General features: G+C 46.6%; 1 protein-coding gene and 1 non-coding gene across 2 annotated transcripts in view; both read right to left on the bottom strand.

Annotated features, from left to right (window-relative positions):
* LOC119187112 (uncharacterized) overlaps window positions 1-16,834 on the bottom strand; it is a 185,367-nt gene that overhangs the window by 130,695 nt on the left and 37,838 nt on the right. The window lies entirely within an intron of this gene.
* Window positions 13,304-13,395, bottom strand: TRNAI-UAU (transfer RNA isoleucine (anticodon UAU)). Its single transcript is given in 2 exon segments — window positions 13,304-13,339; window positions 13,358-13,395. It is a non-coding gene; the product is annotated as a tRNA-Ile (tRNA).

Here is a 16,834-nt window from a genome sequence, read left to right as displayed (position 1 = left end):
GCAGTCACGCTGGATGTGACACAGACGAGTGTTTGGGTCATACTTTGCAGCGTTGCCACCGTACACATCACCAAATAATCCAACGTCACCACATTATACTTCGTTATTTGGCGAGAACGTTAAGGAAAAAAGAATGGCTTGTTCGCGAGGAGCCACATTATCAAACATCGCAGGGTACAAAGATCCCCGACTTAGTGCTTTCTAGAGACGGCCAATGGGTCATTCTTGATGTCCAGGTCGTGAGTACGCTGGTGATCGGAAGACACGAGGCTAAGCGAACGAGGTATCTGATTCCCGATATGCTAATGAAAATAAGAGATGCGACCGGTACATCAACCTATCCGATTGTGTCACCAGTCACCTTGACCTACCGTGGAGCATGGGCAAGCGAGTCTATTGGGATTCTGCGGGACTTGGGTTTGGGACGTGAATATCAGTGGACTTGGGTTTGGGACGTGAAGTTCATCAACGGTCAACGGCGATTATAAACTGACTTCGATCAGCACGTGTTGGGATTACCTAACCCCTTTGCCTCAAGTGCGGCTTTTTGGCAACTGAAGCACAGTTGGTAATGGGTCGCTCTGCCCTATCAGAGTTAAATATAAGAGTAATCTGAGGGCTGCCTCACTCTATGCGTAGGTGCCCAATGATGATGTTAATAAAATATAAGCTTCAAAGCGCACACGATATGTGATCCAGCTACTAAGAGCGTCGTCGAAGGCTGGGGATCCACATCCCATTACTCTGGTGTCAGAATCTAAGTGCAATCAACGATTGCATCTTCGTCGCCCCTGTACTATCGTACATAAGTGCGAATAAAATACACTTCAAGGCAAGAACAAGAACTGAATGCTTCTGTAAACCACAGCATGCACCGTGGCGAGCAGCAAAGACACGTGATGTCAGCATGCTTCTCGGGTCTGCATCTGATCAACAGTATCTCACAAACAGTCACAAATTTTCCAGACCTCTGCCGCAGGAAGCGTCCCGAGTCTCACGCCATTCTTGTCGCGAAAGCTTCACATCCCGGATTCAATTCAGACCCTCTAAAGTTAGAAATCTTCATGCGCTACAACGCAAGCCCAACACGTCTCACGGTAAAGAACACGAAAATCGCACAAGTCGCCTGCAAAAAGCAATACAGTGGTGGCTGTCGTTGACTACAAGACGCTTTAAGCCACTTCAGTTGAACTTCCGCGGGAAGTGCAACGACATTTACGAGTATAGAATTGAGCAAGAGAAACTCCTTCGAACTGCATGTATACCAACTGAAGTACTTCAAGAGGCCACAGTGTTAAAGAAACACCGGATTTGTCTGGAACCAATAAGAAAAACCCGCTCCATCAGCTTAATAAGGTATTGTACGCACACACAACCCGATGTCCCTTCTTTCTTCACTGAAGACTTGGTAACCGTATGCTTGGCAGGCAAGCCATCAAAGCCGTGTATTTAGTCACCCGCAATGCTGACGTTTAAACCATGCACGCAGGCGTGCTTGGTTCGCCGAATCACTTTTAAACATTCAATTGTAACTCATACGCACTACGAAAATTACCAAATATGGTTACTAAGCAAAAAAAAAAAGACACCAGTAAGTAGGCACAGAGAAATAAAGGTTATTTGATGTTCTCCGCGAGAATATCGCTCAGTGGAAATCAGTCCGCGATTTCATTATCGCGGGCCAGTACGCACAAGTAACGCACCACCGCGCTTAATCAAGAACGTCAGCATATTTCTTATTCTTCATCGTCTTGTTCTTCTCCTGCTTCTATCGTTCTGTTTCTATTTTCCTTCATCATGACCTCCATGTTCATCATCATTAACAAACACTATCTTCTTCTTCATCGTCATTGTTCACTTCTAGTACCAGCAGGTATATTAGGGCCAAAAAAACCTACATCACCAACCACCGAGGTGGGCGAGTGGCTTGGGCATTGCGCTGCTCGACCCCATTTGGCAGGCTAAAACCCGGCCTCGGGGGCTGTATGCAGGTGGAGGATGTATACAAAAATGCATGTTGTTATGCCCTGTAGTCCTCCATGGCAGGGCATTGTTAAGTTCGACTTGTTAACTTTCTGTTTGAGGGGTTGGGGGATTTTTTTCGCGGTCTTTTTACCGTACATCCCACTACTCATCAGCTGAGCAGCCATATGGCCCTGGTTGTGGCCCCATTCACTTGAAAAAAGAGGAATGGTTTCGTTTGGCGAACTGTTCTCGAACAATAAACCTAATATAAAGACATGTCGCGAGTGTGCGAAGGTTCAAATTCTACCTTATTTTCAGCAAGGCAATGTGACTGTGGAGCCGATGGAATTTAGAGGGAGATGTGGACAAGGTGAGTTCCCAACATAAACAAGAACCAAATATGAGACCAGCGGGCGCCTTACGTGACAAAATCTCAAGAGAACCATCCGGGTGAATGAGGAAACCTTTTTGACGTTGTGAGGCATGGCCTTCAACACGGTGAGCTCTTCAAGTCCTGTGAAACGCGAAGCGAAGCGCCGGTTCTTCAAAACCGTCACAGAGCTAGGCTGCAAGGGGAACGACTCCGAGTGCTTCCCGATGGCTGTGAGGTACAAGGCAGACCATAGAACTCAGTAACTCAATACATCGAGACGTCAAGCGTTGTTTCGTACGTTATTGTTTCTCAATGTGCGCACTGTGTATCATTCATGTGCAAAGTGGAAGGAATATACCTCATACGCCCTACGAAAATTACCAGATATAGGTATTAAGCCAAAAAAAAAAGCCGATACCCGTAAGTAGGTACCGAGAATAAAAAGTTTATTAGATATTCCCCACGAGAATATCTGCCAGGGGAAACCTTATAGTGCAGTATCCCATCGAAACGCCCCGGATGCACAGGTAACAACCACGTGCTCAAGAGCGCCACCACATTTATTACTCTTCATCTTTTTCCTTCTTCATCATGACCTCCATCATCATCATTGACAAAATTTATCACGTTCATCGTTGTCGTCGTGTATATTTAGTACCAGCAAGTACACAGGACGAAAAGACCATACATCACCAACCACCAAGGTGGCCGAGTGGCTTGGGCTTCGCGCTGCTCGACCCCATTTGGCGGGCTAAAACACGGCCTCGAGGGCTGTATACAGGTGGAGGCTGTATACGAAAATCCCGTTGTTACGCCCTGTAGTCCTCCATGACAGGGCATTGTTGAGTTTGACTTGTTAAGTTTCCGTTTGAGGGGTTGGGATATATTATTTTTGTTTTTCTTTGTGGCCTTTTTACCATACATGCCCCTAGTATTATCTAGCTGAACTGGCCATATGATGAAGCAGGGAAGCAGTTTCTGAAGGGGTTGTTCGAAATTACTGATGAAGAGGCAGGAAGTGCACGCAATTGGCAATGAAACGTTCCATTGGGTCGACTCTGCCGCCATCCTAGTAGGTCCTTGCTGTCCTTGAGGTTTCCTCCGGTGCTTCCTGAGGCCTGAGCGTCCAGTTTCAATTCAGGATCGGCCCCCGCTGCTACTTCAAGGGCACCTTCGTGCTTCCTCCTGTGGGGGAGCGGTCGGATCAGGCGGTGCTGCTAGGCCTATTAACCTAATGTCTTTTTCTCTCCCGGCCAGGCATATTCTGCCTGGTCGGCTTCCCTTCCTAACAGTGATTTGCCAATCGATCTGTTTTTGCGCAGTGGTCTGAGAGCGTTCCTGTGGCCCAAGTTCCAACCAACGGCGAGTCTATTCGCATAAAAAATCCGAAACTAATTCAGGAAGAACTCCGGAAGATTAATTGTTTGATTAATATGTGGTGTTTAACGTCCCAAAACCACCATATGATTATGAGAGACGCCATAGTGGAGGGCTCCGGAAATTTCGACCACCTCGGGTTCTTTAACGTGCACCCAAATCTGAGCACACGGGCCTACAACATTTCCGCCTCCATCGAAAATGCAGCCGCCGCAGCCGGGATTCAATCCCGCGACCCGCGGGTCAGCAGCCGAGTACCTTAGCCACTAGACCACCGCGGCGGGGCTCCGGAAGATTTCTGATTATTACCAAATGATTACTGAGCTACGTCAATTTGAACGTGGAGGCATCCTGCGCTGCTCGCCGGACCATGCCTGCATCACAGATCTTTTAAAATGCACAACGTTTGCCTCAAATCCGGTGGGCTGTTTCGTACTTGTCCATTCGGCCTGTGTGAAGGGACTGGTTCGAGGAGTGGACTTGAGCCTTACACCACCCGAAATACTTGAAATGTTTGCGGCCGCAGGAGCAGTCTCTGTATTTCGATGCTCGCGAAACGTTGAGAACAAAAAGGTCCCCACAGAATCAGTGATTGTGACTTTTGCCGGCACAGCTCGACCGACCGAAATTAAGGCATGGCCACTAATGTATCGTGTAGATGCACTATCCCCTCCTCCACTGCAGTGAAAAAAATGCTGGAGGTATGGGCATACCATCAAGGGATGTAGATCGGATGTGAGGTGTCGCACAAGTACTGACCAACATAAACCGAGAAATGTTCAACCGAAGAGGTGATATGCTCTCTATGCAGAGGAAATCAGGCGGCTGACGATGAAAGTTGCCCCATGAGGACATGTGAGTTGCAACTTCTAGAGATCATCAAACAACTACGATGCTCCCAGCGTGAGGCCCGATCTATTCTTTCTGAGCGCTCACGTGGCTATGCCTCCATTGCCAACCAAGCAAACCAGATGCTTGAGTCGTCGTTGCCTGATTTATTAACATCAACGGTGGAAATGGCCATGACGAAAGTTATGGAATCTCTATTCGTGAGCTTAACGGAGTCATTGGCACAAATAGTGAGCACTCAGTTGAATCAAATATTTACAGGGAGGTAACCAACCTAGCGTGCCTCCTTCTCTACCTTCACCAGTTAAGGTTACTGATATTCCATCGGAACCAGGCCCTTCGAAGTCAAAGCCAGACACGCAGAACACTGGCCATAGAATAATTATGCCTCTTGTACAAGACCTAGATTGGAGCTCGGACTCCGATTCTCATGTCTCACAACAAGAACAAATGGACTTTGTCTCAAGAAATATGAAACGACGTACTTCTCCTGAGGCACAACGCTCCTCAAGTAGTCTTGAATCAAGAAATAAGAGATATCATAAGGAAAACCCATCAAAAAAGGATTTTTTAAAGGATAGCATCTTAGAGAAAGCAGTGAGTGCTGCTGGTATCTTTTCAAAATAGGGAATTTAAAAGTACTACAGTGGAATCGCCGCTCCATTTTTTCAGCAGCCACGGACTTACTTCAACTTTGCGATAATTATTCTTCTGATATTGTTGCTTTACAAGAAACTTGGCTTGTAGAAAATAAGTATTTTAGGATTAAAAATTACCGCACATTTCGTCTAGACCGCCCAACTTGGGGTGGTGGTTTGGCAATATTTATCTCATCTAAAATTGCCCATAGAGCTAAAATTATTTATCAGGCATTGACTTCAGAAAGCGAGCTTTTAGCATTAAGCTGTACTATTCCTGGGTCCCTCTCGTTCTCATTTATTAATGCTTATTTTCCTGCTGGTATTCTAAATTCTTCCGTCCTAGATACTGCACTTTACTATTGCCAAAAAGAAATTGTATTAGTAGGTGACTTCAATTCTCATCATATTTCGTGGGGTTTTAAAACAGATCTGAATGGCAAACGTTTATGGGATTGGGTGAACAAGAATAACTTTATATGCATAAACACAAGACTCCTACTTTTATGTGTAATCATTCTTCCTCGGTACTCGATCTAACTTTTTCTAACGCTAACCTCTTCATCTTATCATGGTCTACGATTAACTCGGGAACAAGTAGTGACCATATGCCAATATTGTTCGAGGTGGTATGTATAATAACCTCCTAGAATAGATCTGCCGTAACACATGTAAACTTTAATACATTCGAGAAATCGTTACGAGGGACTCAATCGAACCAAACGAATGATGCAGAACTAGTCGCCATCAGATTTAGCGACATTTCATAGTCATTAAATAAATCAAAATTCACCATTGAAAGCTCTAAACCGTCTACCAACCCTTGGTGGAATGCGGACTTTTCACGGGCTTATAGACTAAGAAAGGCTGCACGGAAAAAATTAATCTTCAACCAGTGTCCCAGGAACTGGAGTGATTATAAGTATGCGGCGGCTATTTTTAAGAGAACCATCGCTAATGCGAAGGACAAGTTTAACAACGACCGATGTGAGTTCCTGTAAAAGCCGGTCAATAAAAAAGCACTTTTTCGCTTTCTGAGAACTAAGAAAGTTCTTCCGGTACAAACAAAATATAGAATCTGTAGTATCATCACCAGTTGAACTGAAGGCCCTTTTAGAAGATATAGCTCAGGGCCTAGAAAGTCGCTTTACGACACTTTTCTCATACCAAGCCCAGTCCCCCCATAGGGCTGAGGATTTTGAAGACGCTACGCCTACAGAATTAGCAAACGTAGTCAGAACACTACCCCATTCCGCTCCTGTTCCTGATGACATGACGAGGTCGGTGATAAAATCAGTACATAAAATATATCCACTTGGCCTACTCGAAATTATTAATCACTCACTTAGAAGCTCTTGGATGCCAGCTGATTGGAGAATGACAAAAGTGATTCCATTATTAAAAAGCAAGGCGCTGGGTTTACCTTAGATAATATCAGGCCCATTTCACTAACATCGAACCTAGTAAAACTCATTGAAAGAATTTTATATGGACGTATAGATCGATGGATATCAGAAAAACTGACACTGAGCCCATGTCAAATTGGATTCAGGCGTGGTTGCTCCATTCGGTGTGCGCACGTGGATCTCGAAAGCAGAATTCAACTTGCTCGATATCAGAAACAATACTCCGCTTTGGTAACCTTAGATATCACAAAAGCCTATGATAGCGTGGAGCATGTTAAACTGCAAGATTCAGTTCAGAATTTGGGACTGTCTCAATACTTTGTTGCCTAAATTCATGCTTTCTTAGGTGATAGAGAATTTTACTGCTCGCAGTCTGGTGTTATATCTTCAATATACAGGCAAACGAGAGGTACACTGCAAGGGTCAGTACTATTGCCCTTATTATTTAATGCACTACTATGTACCATTCCCATACAGCAAGGTGTACAGGTCTATGTGTATGCCGATGATATTGCATTTTTTGCTGCGTCGGCAAACATTCACACAGTGTACCTGATTCTGCAGACATACATGAATAGTCTGGAAACGTGACTGGAGGATATCAACCTATGCCTCAATACAAACAAAAGTGCAATCATAGTTTTCGCACAAAATGCCCCAGTACGAATTTCACTCATGTACCGACAGGACGCCATACCTCAGGTCGAGTCAGTTAGGTACTCGGGGGTAACCTACACCGAAACACTTAACTGGAGTCCCCACATAGAAAACATGGCTGCTAAAGGAGCACGCACGTGCCGTTGGGATGCCGCGCAGGCTCAGTAATTATCGCGCCGGTCTGCGTAGAGATGTGCTCGTTATGATATATTGCATGTACATTCGACCGATATTAGAATTCGGCTGTGTTTTGTTTTCTGGCGCTCTGGCCTACAAAGTTCGACCACTGATTCTGCTAGAACGCGAATCTTTACGCTTATGCCAAGGGCTACCCAAATAAGTTGCCAACAATATCCTGTACGAAGCATCCCGCCTGCCTTCTCTAATCGAAAGATTCAATATTCTAACAGTACGTACATTCCTTAAAATCTATGCGTCACCTCAGCGGAGATAACATTATGTGTTCATTAACCAGCAGACCTCGTTCGTAACCAATGGCCTAAATTAAGGTGTCCTCAAGTAATCCTTACTCAGAAACTTTTGGAGCCCTTAAGAATTAACCTTTCGGAAACACTTGTGCTCAACACTGTAGATGCAATTAGGCATTACAAACATCCCCTCAAGGGATGTTTGTAATGTTAGGTGTGTGCATGCAATCCCTTGATTGACTATAATGGCAACACCACCGGATGGCACAATGGCATCATTCCGGTCTTTCCGAAAGATAATGTAGTGACGTAAAAAGTTGGTGTGTTTCGGTTTCAGGTGTGTCTCTTGTACGCACAGCACTTTAGGTGTATGTTTGTGTAAAAGTTCCTGGATATCGTCGAAGTTTCTCAACAATCCTCTGACGTTCCACTGTAGTATTTGTGTCATTTTAATTTAGTGTGGTGCTGTGCATACTAAGGTGTTGCGTTAGTTTACAGGGCCTTTTGAGGGCCCTGTGATTCGAGGTTTTTCTTTTTTGGCGCGCTCCAAGGAGTTGCGCCTATCCTTCGGCGTCTGAGGCGCCGAAGGAGTGGGATTTGTATCCATCACCTCGTGTGAGGTGGTGGATGGTGCCTGCTGGGCAGGCACATTCACTGAACTTTCGGACCTGACTGCGCCTGCAGTGGTCCGAGGTTCAGCAGACACTAGGGTCTGCCGGCCCTGTTTGTCAGGTGGCAGAGCAGTACAGGCTGCTCCAGCCGGGGGCACTGGTGGCACGACCGCGGCCACACACTGTGTGGCATTCGCGGGTGCCGAGGCATGTGGCGCGGCGCCACGGCGCGTCACATCTGCAAAGGAGGGATAAAATGGGTTGTGTATTGCGAAGCGTTGGCGCGCTTCTTGGAATGTGAGATTAAATTTAACTTTAAGTTCTACTATTTGTTTCTCTTTTTTCCATGCGGGGCATGATCGTGAGTTGGCAGCGTGATCTCCTTCACAGTTCGAACAATGAGTTGTTTCTGAGGTGCAGTTGTCTGATATGTGTTGAATGGATGCGCACTTTGCGCAAGTGGCACGCCCTCTGCAACTCTGCAATCCATGACCGAAACGTTGGCACTTGAAACATCGACGAGGGTTGGGAATGTATGGTCTTACACGAAGCTTACAATAGCCGGTTTCGATTGATTCTGGTAGGTCACTTGTTCCGAACGTAATTATTACGTGTTTTGTAGGGGTCAGTTTGTTGTTGCGTCTTATTGTTATTCGTTGGACTTTGACCACGTTCTGGTCCTGCCAACCTTCGAGCAGCTCACTTTCAGAAAGCTCAGTAAGATCATCATCAGAAATTACGCCACGGACAGTGTTCATGGACCTGTGTGGGCCCACCGAAACAGGGGTTTCCCCAAAGGCCACAAGCTTAGACAGCTTTTCATACTGGGCTTTGTCACGAACCTCCAGAAGAAGATCGCCACTTCCCATCTTTGTTACTTTGTAACCTGGGCCTATTGCTTCTGTGAGAGTTTTGGAGACGAGAAAAGGTGAAATAGCTCGGACTGTCTTCTTTTCGTTTTGACTGTGAATTACATGGTACTTTGGGAATGTGGGCTTTGGTGTGTTAGGCAAGAAAGTGTCTTCGGTGCGCCACCTTTTTAGGGAGCGATCAGGAAGGGGGGGAAAAGATTTTGCCATAAAATACAATGAAGTTCGGCGGCGATGGTGGCCACCCACCACCGAGCCCAACAAGGGGACGCTACAAGGTTGACTAGTGAACACTTGGAGACGCCAGCCATGCATCGCCGCTATAACCGAATATAACTACCCAAGGTTGGGTAACTACACAGGGTTAACCCTTGCCGCCATGAAAAATCGGAAGTAAATGGAAGAGAGAAGAAGACAGGACAGATTTAAAGACAAGAAAAGACTAAGATGTAGGAAGAGAGAGATAGGAAAAGGCGACTGCCGATTTCCACTGGGTGGGTCAGCCCAGGCGTGCCGTCTACGTGAAGCCGGGGCCAAAGGGGTGTGTTGCCTCTGCCGGGGGGCCTTAAAGGTCCAATCACCCAGGGTCGGCTCAACCCCCAGGATCCCCTTTTCCCCGGACACGGCAAAGCCACGCACGGCTAGGCGTGGGAGGGAGTAGAAACTCCCCCGTTAGCTCGGGTCCGTGGTGTCGCTACACACCAAACGCCTGCTTTCACAGGCGCCCCTGCGGGGAACGAAGCGGGATATAACGAACTAATGGATATAACGAAGGAATTGTAATTCCCCTTGAAATTCCCATAGACGCCCATGTATTTAAAACCTCGTTTTAACGAAGTGAAAATTTCCTCACAATGGATATAACGAACCATTCTTTGACAACAACGAGCATTTACTGATCATTTTGGTATACGTGAATTCAATATCTTATAGCGTGCGCCGGTTCACGTCCCATCACGGCAGCGGTAATTCAAAACTCACGCCTTGCACCGCCTGCCAACACGCGCGTGGGTGCACGTCGCCCTGCCTCCCCTTTCCTCAGGAACTAATGGACTCGCCCGCGCAGCAACTCGCGCGAGCGTGCGCGTCAGCCGACCTCCCCTCTCCTGTGGAACTCGTTGACCCGCCTGCGCATCTGACCTCCTCCTTCCCTCAGCTCCACGCTGGGTCGGCGGAGACTGCGGCTTTGTTGGCTTTGTGCTTAATTCCTTGTCGTTCGCTGTGGAAGAGCAACACCCCTCCGCCGCTAGACATGGACAACGGCAAACGTAAGCGCAAAATCATCACAATTGAGCAGAAGTCTGCAATGTTGAGAGCCGTTGAGTCCGGCGTCAAGAAAAAAAAAGTGGCCGAAGATTTCGGCGTATTGTCCTTTATTATTGCATTGTTCTTTATTATTTTGCTAGTTTTTTGCCTTCCGACGGCCGTTTTTCTCTGCGCGACGGGCTGCTGTGATATTCGGTGGTGAGTACATTCTCTCTTGCTGACTAATTGTCGGTAGAAATGGATATTGGCTATAACGAACTAATGGTTATAACAAAGTAATTACGACTCCCCCTTCAACTTCGTTATAACGAGGTTTGACTGTACGCCATTTTTATCGATAGGAAGCTACGTACGGCCCAGCAGAAGCCTTCGAAATATTTCACGTCACGTTGTTTGGTGAGCGAACCTCAAAGTAGCATCCCCACCCACATTTTCATTTCATGTGTTTTCTAGCTTACTCACTAACCATCGTGTCGCGGTGAGTGTGGCGTTTTCGGGATTGTGAAATAGTTCTTTACTAATACGCGAACGGATGTTTTGCTCTTTAGTGCCACTTTAAGACCTAGGCAAGGTCAACTCCGGTGAAGGATATTAGCGGCAGGCTATGGTGAAGCATATTCGTCGAAATGTATGACAGTTCAGGGTGAATCCTTGCAGCAGCCATTTAGGCTCTTGCTCTCTCGAAGTTTACGGGCGTTTGCGCACAGATTGCTGATGACGACAGGCGGTGTCTCTGCGTCGTGTTGTGGTACACCCTGGCTCCGTTGCCACGGAACGTATAGTCGAATTGCGCAGACTTATTCTCATTCTTGAACAAGCAAAGCCATGCAGGATATATATAGTAAAGTCTCTACGAAGCACTGGTATCATCCTAACCCAAATCAAATGAAACTGACCTATCACCCGACAAATTTACTCTTAGCGGCGTTCGATCACAGTGAATTTTTAAACACACCGAGTGTGTACCGAATAACTTTCAATAATTAAACGAACCATAAAAAACCAGCCCATTCCTTTATCACCAACTCAGCCAAAAGTCACAACAAAAAGCCAATGTTATAATTGATTATTGACACAACCCAAAACCGTTCGACGCCGGTCGGATCTGTGTTTGTCTCTTGGTTCGGTATTAGTCCATTCGAGATGTGTCTGCCTTATTGGCTCTGTATTCGCCTGTTTTTAATGTATGGATTTCGCATTTGGCTCTTGGTAACGTATCAGCTTTGTATTTACCTATTTTTTATGCAATAGGCTATTAGAAAGAGTTTTGCATAGGTGAGCCATGCATGGGTGTCCAACTTCCCACACAATAACCACGATATGCCGGCACTCCTCAACAGATGGAATGTATGAATGGATGAAGCGTACGATAAGGTATCTTGTAATATTCGAAAGCTCGGTCGCTTGCTCTCGACCCACGAAAGATCGGAAGTCGTGAGGGCAACAGAGGCTGCCATCACCGTTTGGTTACGCTGGATTTTGAACTCCAGCCCCTGAGATCCGAAGACGAGTGTTTTAACTACTGGTATGCAGACAGATCTTCGCAGATTGTTAATACATTGGAATTATGCGAGCACGTCGTACAAAGCGCAACGCGCAGTAGAGACGTAAAAGGGGAACGCTTCATCACATGAAGTCTGTGTTAAATTTCACGATAATGGAATATAAGTGTTTCTGAGGACAAAACGTTGTGTGACCCAGAAAATTGTCACGTCAGGGAACAACTTGAAAGAATGCCATGCCGAACTCCAGTTTCGATGATCGCAGGTGACCCCTTTTGTGGAGCGATCGAGAGGCTTGCGAATGCACTAAAAAAGGAGAAAGATGCCATGACGATGCCACCCGAAAAAAAAAAAGAAAAGCTCTGTCCAGCCATAAATTTCTACACACCACTTACACAACTCCCAAAGTAAGCTCTGCGCGTAACTTAAATACCCAATTCGTGCTGCTTCATCAAAATCATTTGACAGTGGTCCAAGCCTCAATGTACGATAAATAAAAACATTTGAACTGCTATGCTCTCGAGGTGCCAAGACTAAGCTGCCGCCTTTCCCTCCTCCTTTCCTTCTTCCCTTTCCTTTTTCACCCTATGGTAAATGATAGTATACCATAACATACTTTACTATACTATACAAACAAGTCTATGATATGCTTAATTTAAATACGGACGATCAACTGAACTACGTGCACTTGGACACTACTGCATCTCGATAAGTTATCAGATATGTCACGGCGAACTCTTATGGTTACACTCCCATGGTATCACAGCCGCTCGCCGTTCTGTATTCTCATCAGCGGCGAACTGTGAAAAGTTAGTGGTGCTAATCGACTGCTCGGAGTAACTTACCTGCCCCACCGCGGTGGTCTATAGTGGCTAAGGTACTCGACTGTTGACCCGTGAGTCGTGAGACTGAATACCAGCTGCATTTTTGGTGGAGGAGAAAGTGCTGTAGGCCTATGTGATCATATTTGTGTGTACGTTAAAGAACCGCAGGAGGTCTAATTTCCGGAACCCTTCACTACGGCGCGTCTTGTAATCACATGGTAGTTCAGGAACAATAAACCCCACATATCCATCAATCAAGAATACATAAACTCTAAATTAAAATTTCAACAATAAAAAAGGATTTTCCCTAGGTGAGGCTCGAACTCACAACCCTGGCATAGCTCACGAGAACTGTCGTATAAGTACCGTGCGCTAACCAATTGCGCCACTGGAGAATACAGTCGCACGTAGGAGCGGTGCCTTAAAGAATGGTCCCTGCACATAACTCCAGTAAACAAATGTTTTCGAGTCAGGAAGTTGACAGAATTGAGTAAACAATTAACCTCATGACTAAATATGAAAACTAATAAAAGGTTCATTCCCCAGGTGAGGCTCGAACTCACAACCCCGGCATAGCTCACGAGAACTATCATATAAGTACCGTGTGCTAACCAATCGCGCCACTGGGGAATACGGTCGCATGTAGGAGCGGTGCCTTAAAGAATGGTTCTTGCACATAACTCCAGTAAACAAATGTCTCCGAGCCAGGAAGTCGACAGGATTAAGTATACAACCTCATGACTAAATCTGAAAACTAATAAAAAGCTCATTCCCTAGGTGAGGCTCGAACTCACAACCCTGGCATAGCTTACGAGAACTGTCGTATAAGTACCGTGCGCTAACCAACTGCGCCACTGCAGAATACGGTGGCATGTAGGAGCGGTGCCTTAAAGAATGGTCCCTGCACATAACTCCAGTAAACAAAATGTTTTCGAGCCAGGAAGTTGACAGAATTGAGTATACAATTAACCTCATGACTAAATATGAAAACTAATAAAAGGTTCATTCCCCAGGTGAAGCTCGAACTTACAACCCCGGCATAGCTCCAAGAACTGTCATATAAGTACCGTGCGCTAACCAATTGCGCCACTGGGGAATATGGTCGCATGTAGGAGCGGTGCCTTAAAGAATGGTCCCTGCACATAACTCCAGTAAACAAATGTTTTCGAGCCAGGAAGTCGACAGGATTGAGTATACAACCTCATGACTAAATCTGAAAACTAATAAAAAGTTCAGTTTGTTCATGAAGCCCCAGGTGAGGCTTCAACTCACAACCCCAGCATAGCTCACGAGAACTGTTGTATAAGTACCGTGCGCGAACCAAGTGCGCCACTAGGGAAAACTGCTATGCTCTGCTGCATCTGGCTGTTGTAAAGCGTAGGAGGTGGATGATAGCATCCCACTGCATCTGGCTGTTGTAAAGGGTAGGAGGTGGATGATAGCATCCCACCGCTGCTACCAGTTGTTAAAGGCTCGAAGGTTGATGGCAGGTACGACGGGTTTTCTTTATGGTAGCTGGCACCCCGCCGTCGTCCACATAGCCAATGCTCGCCAGTGAGGGGGAAGCGTTGAGAGAGGTAGAACGAACATTTATTTACATTATAGAAGAAATATAGAAACTGTGCAGGGATCCATAAGATCCCGCATTATGTACAACAGAGATTCAGTTCATGGTACCGCTCATGATTCCACTCATAATTCTACGCATGATTCTACATAAGATTCCGCAATATGTGCAACAGAGATTCAGTTCATGATTCCGCACAGGATTCACAAAATGCTTCGACTTTTATAACCCACCGTCTCCTTTACACCGAGATCCGAAGAAGGCGGCGGTAAGTACTCTCGCCACAAATCAGGTGACGAAGCCTCAATGGTCCAATGTGAGCACGAGCGCACCACACATTGACGCACACGGCACCCACCTTGAAGGCGCCGCAGGGCGATTAGGTTGAATCTGGAGAGGGAAAGTTGAGCTCTTCCGGGGAGTTCGCCGCTAACCCGAACGTCAGCAGCGGTCCATGCTGCTTTCAGCTTCAGGTAGTTCGAACACTAGATCCCTGAGAACGGCTCCTTCGACGTCTTCCCACGCTTCCGGGCTGTCGGTGCTTCGCGATGTTCTCGCGTAGATGACAATAGACGAGTCAAGAGGTTGACTTAATGAGACCAGCCACATTGGCCCTGTCCCCCCGCTGTTCGAGCCCCCTCAACAAAAGGCTTGTCTCGTGAAGCTTTCGTTGAGACCCGACTGCTTCCTGCAACATCTATAGGACAACGTCTTGCAGACTGGGCGCCGATGGGGTTGAAAGCCTCCCTAGTAGACCGGCTTACGCACAATGGCGTCTGCCCAGACGAATTGCCGGGCCAAACGTAACACTGTACATTGATGCCGCTTATCTGTAAATTTACGGGGGGGGGGGAGTTCCCTTTTTCAATTGTTTTTTTGTTATTTTAGTCAGAGCTATGGGTGTTGATCAATAAGTGCCACGTTTGTACGCGTTCCACCAGAAACACTCGCAAAGTAGCAGCTGTCACTGCTTCCGCAGAAACAAACAGCGGCCTAGCCAGAAATGTTTTAGGGACGAAGCTCCTTATAGCGGCACCCGTTCGTCTCTCGTAACCGTTGTAGTAGTGTGTAACAATACAGTATTTTGACCTCCATCGTGGTGCCGGTGAAAGATTTCGGTGAGAGAACAATAAAAAATAGTGCTCAATGTACATGCCAATGGCTGCTAATGGGGAATGAGAGACAGGAGCTTTCGGCTTCTAGTTAACGCGCACGCTGCGATCCCCATTAGCAGCCATTGGCCTTTCCATTGAGCACTATCTGACAGGAAAAGGTTGCTACGTTATATTCCCTGGGCGTAACCTCCTTGGTTTTAAAAAGGTTTAACGAGCGTTGGGTCGCAGTGCCATGAATACAGTGAACTAGTATATACCATGAACACGAGGTGGATAAAGGTGGGCAGTAGGCCCGAAGTGCAAGCCGTAAGAAAGTGTGCATGTGCCACCTCTCGTTTAGTCCTTGGAATGTCCGCTGGATGGCGGTGCTTCTATATGGGGAATATATGATGAAAAGATGTGAGATAATGGTACTTGGAGTGTTGAATAGATGGACAAACGGACACACAGACAGATGCATGAATGGCCGCATGAACGGACGCGGGGGCGGATGCCTGGACGAACGCAGGGACAGATGCACGAACAGATGGACACACGGACGGGCGGATGTACGCATAAACGGTCACACAGGCGGACGCATGGACGGACGAAAGCAAGAACGAATGGACGGACGAAAGCTTCCCCCCACTCTCCATCATTCACTCCATGGATATGCTGCCAATTTTTTTCTTTCTTTTCAGGGGAGGGGGGGGCGAAGGTGGCGTTTAAACGTACTTTATGTGTTGATCTACCACTGGGAGTACGCCTTCGCTTGCCTGCAAGCAGACCAGCCGCATGGGCTAATCCTGCATTTTCTTGTATATAGAAAAGAATAAGCTAAATATTGCCGTAATGTGGTTATGGCTTACCTATTCAAGAAGTTGGTCGAGAAATGTTGCCGTAAGGTGTACGACTTTCTCAAGGCGCCATTTTGAGCCGGTGAGGTTTCGCCATCTATCATCGCAGATGCCTTATTTTGTGTGCGACAGCTGGAATATGACAACCAATTCTTCTTACAGATCCGTGTATGCACAGTGGTTGCTTACTGGCTGTGTGATCCATTTTCGGACGATTTGGCTGTCTACATCGGTAGAAGAAGCAGCCAGCATTTAGAATTTGAACACCTTGAAGGAACACCGCCGGAAGGCTCACGGCCCCATTGAGTCTGTCAGTGCCATGTCGCTGTGAAGGCGATCTTGTGGGATGCTTTGTCTATAACTGATCTGAGACATAATGGGTGTAAAGTTAAGGCTGGTGCACACCGGCGACTAGCAGCAGTCGCGCGACCATTTGCCACTGGTTGCAAACACTTGCGAACGGTCGCAAACGGTCGCAAAGCGACTGCTTTAGCTAGTCGCTTCCTGACCAATTTTTTAGGCTGGTCAGAAAGCGACTATCGGTCAGCAAG

This window comes from Rhipicephalus microplus, chromosome 8 (assembly GCF_043290135.1).
Source record: "Rhipicephalus microplus isolate Deutch F79 chromosome 8, USDA_Rmic, whole genome shotgun sequence".
NCBI classification, from domain to species: Eukaryota; Metazoa; Arthropoda; class Arachnida; order Ixodida; family Ixodidae; genus Rhipicephalus; species Rhipicephalus microplus.
This window is presented reverse-complemented; position numbering and strand designations above follow the sequence as displayed.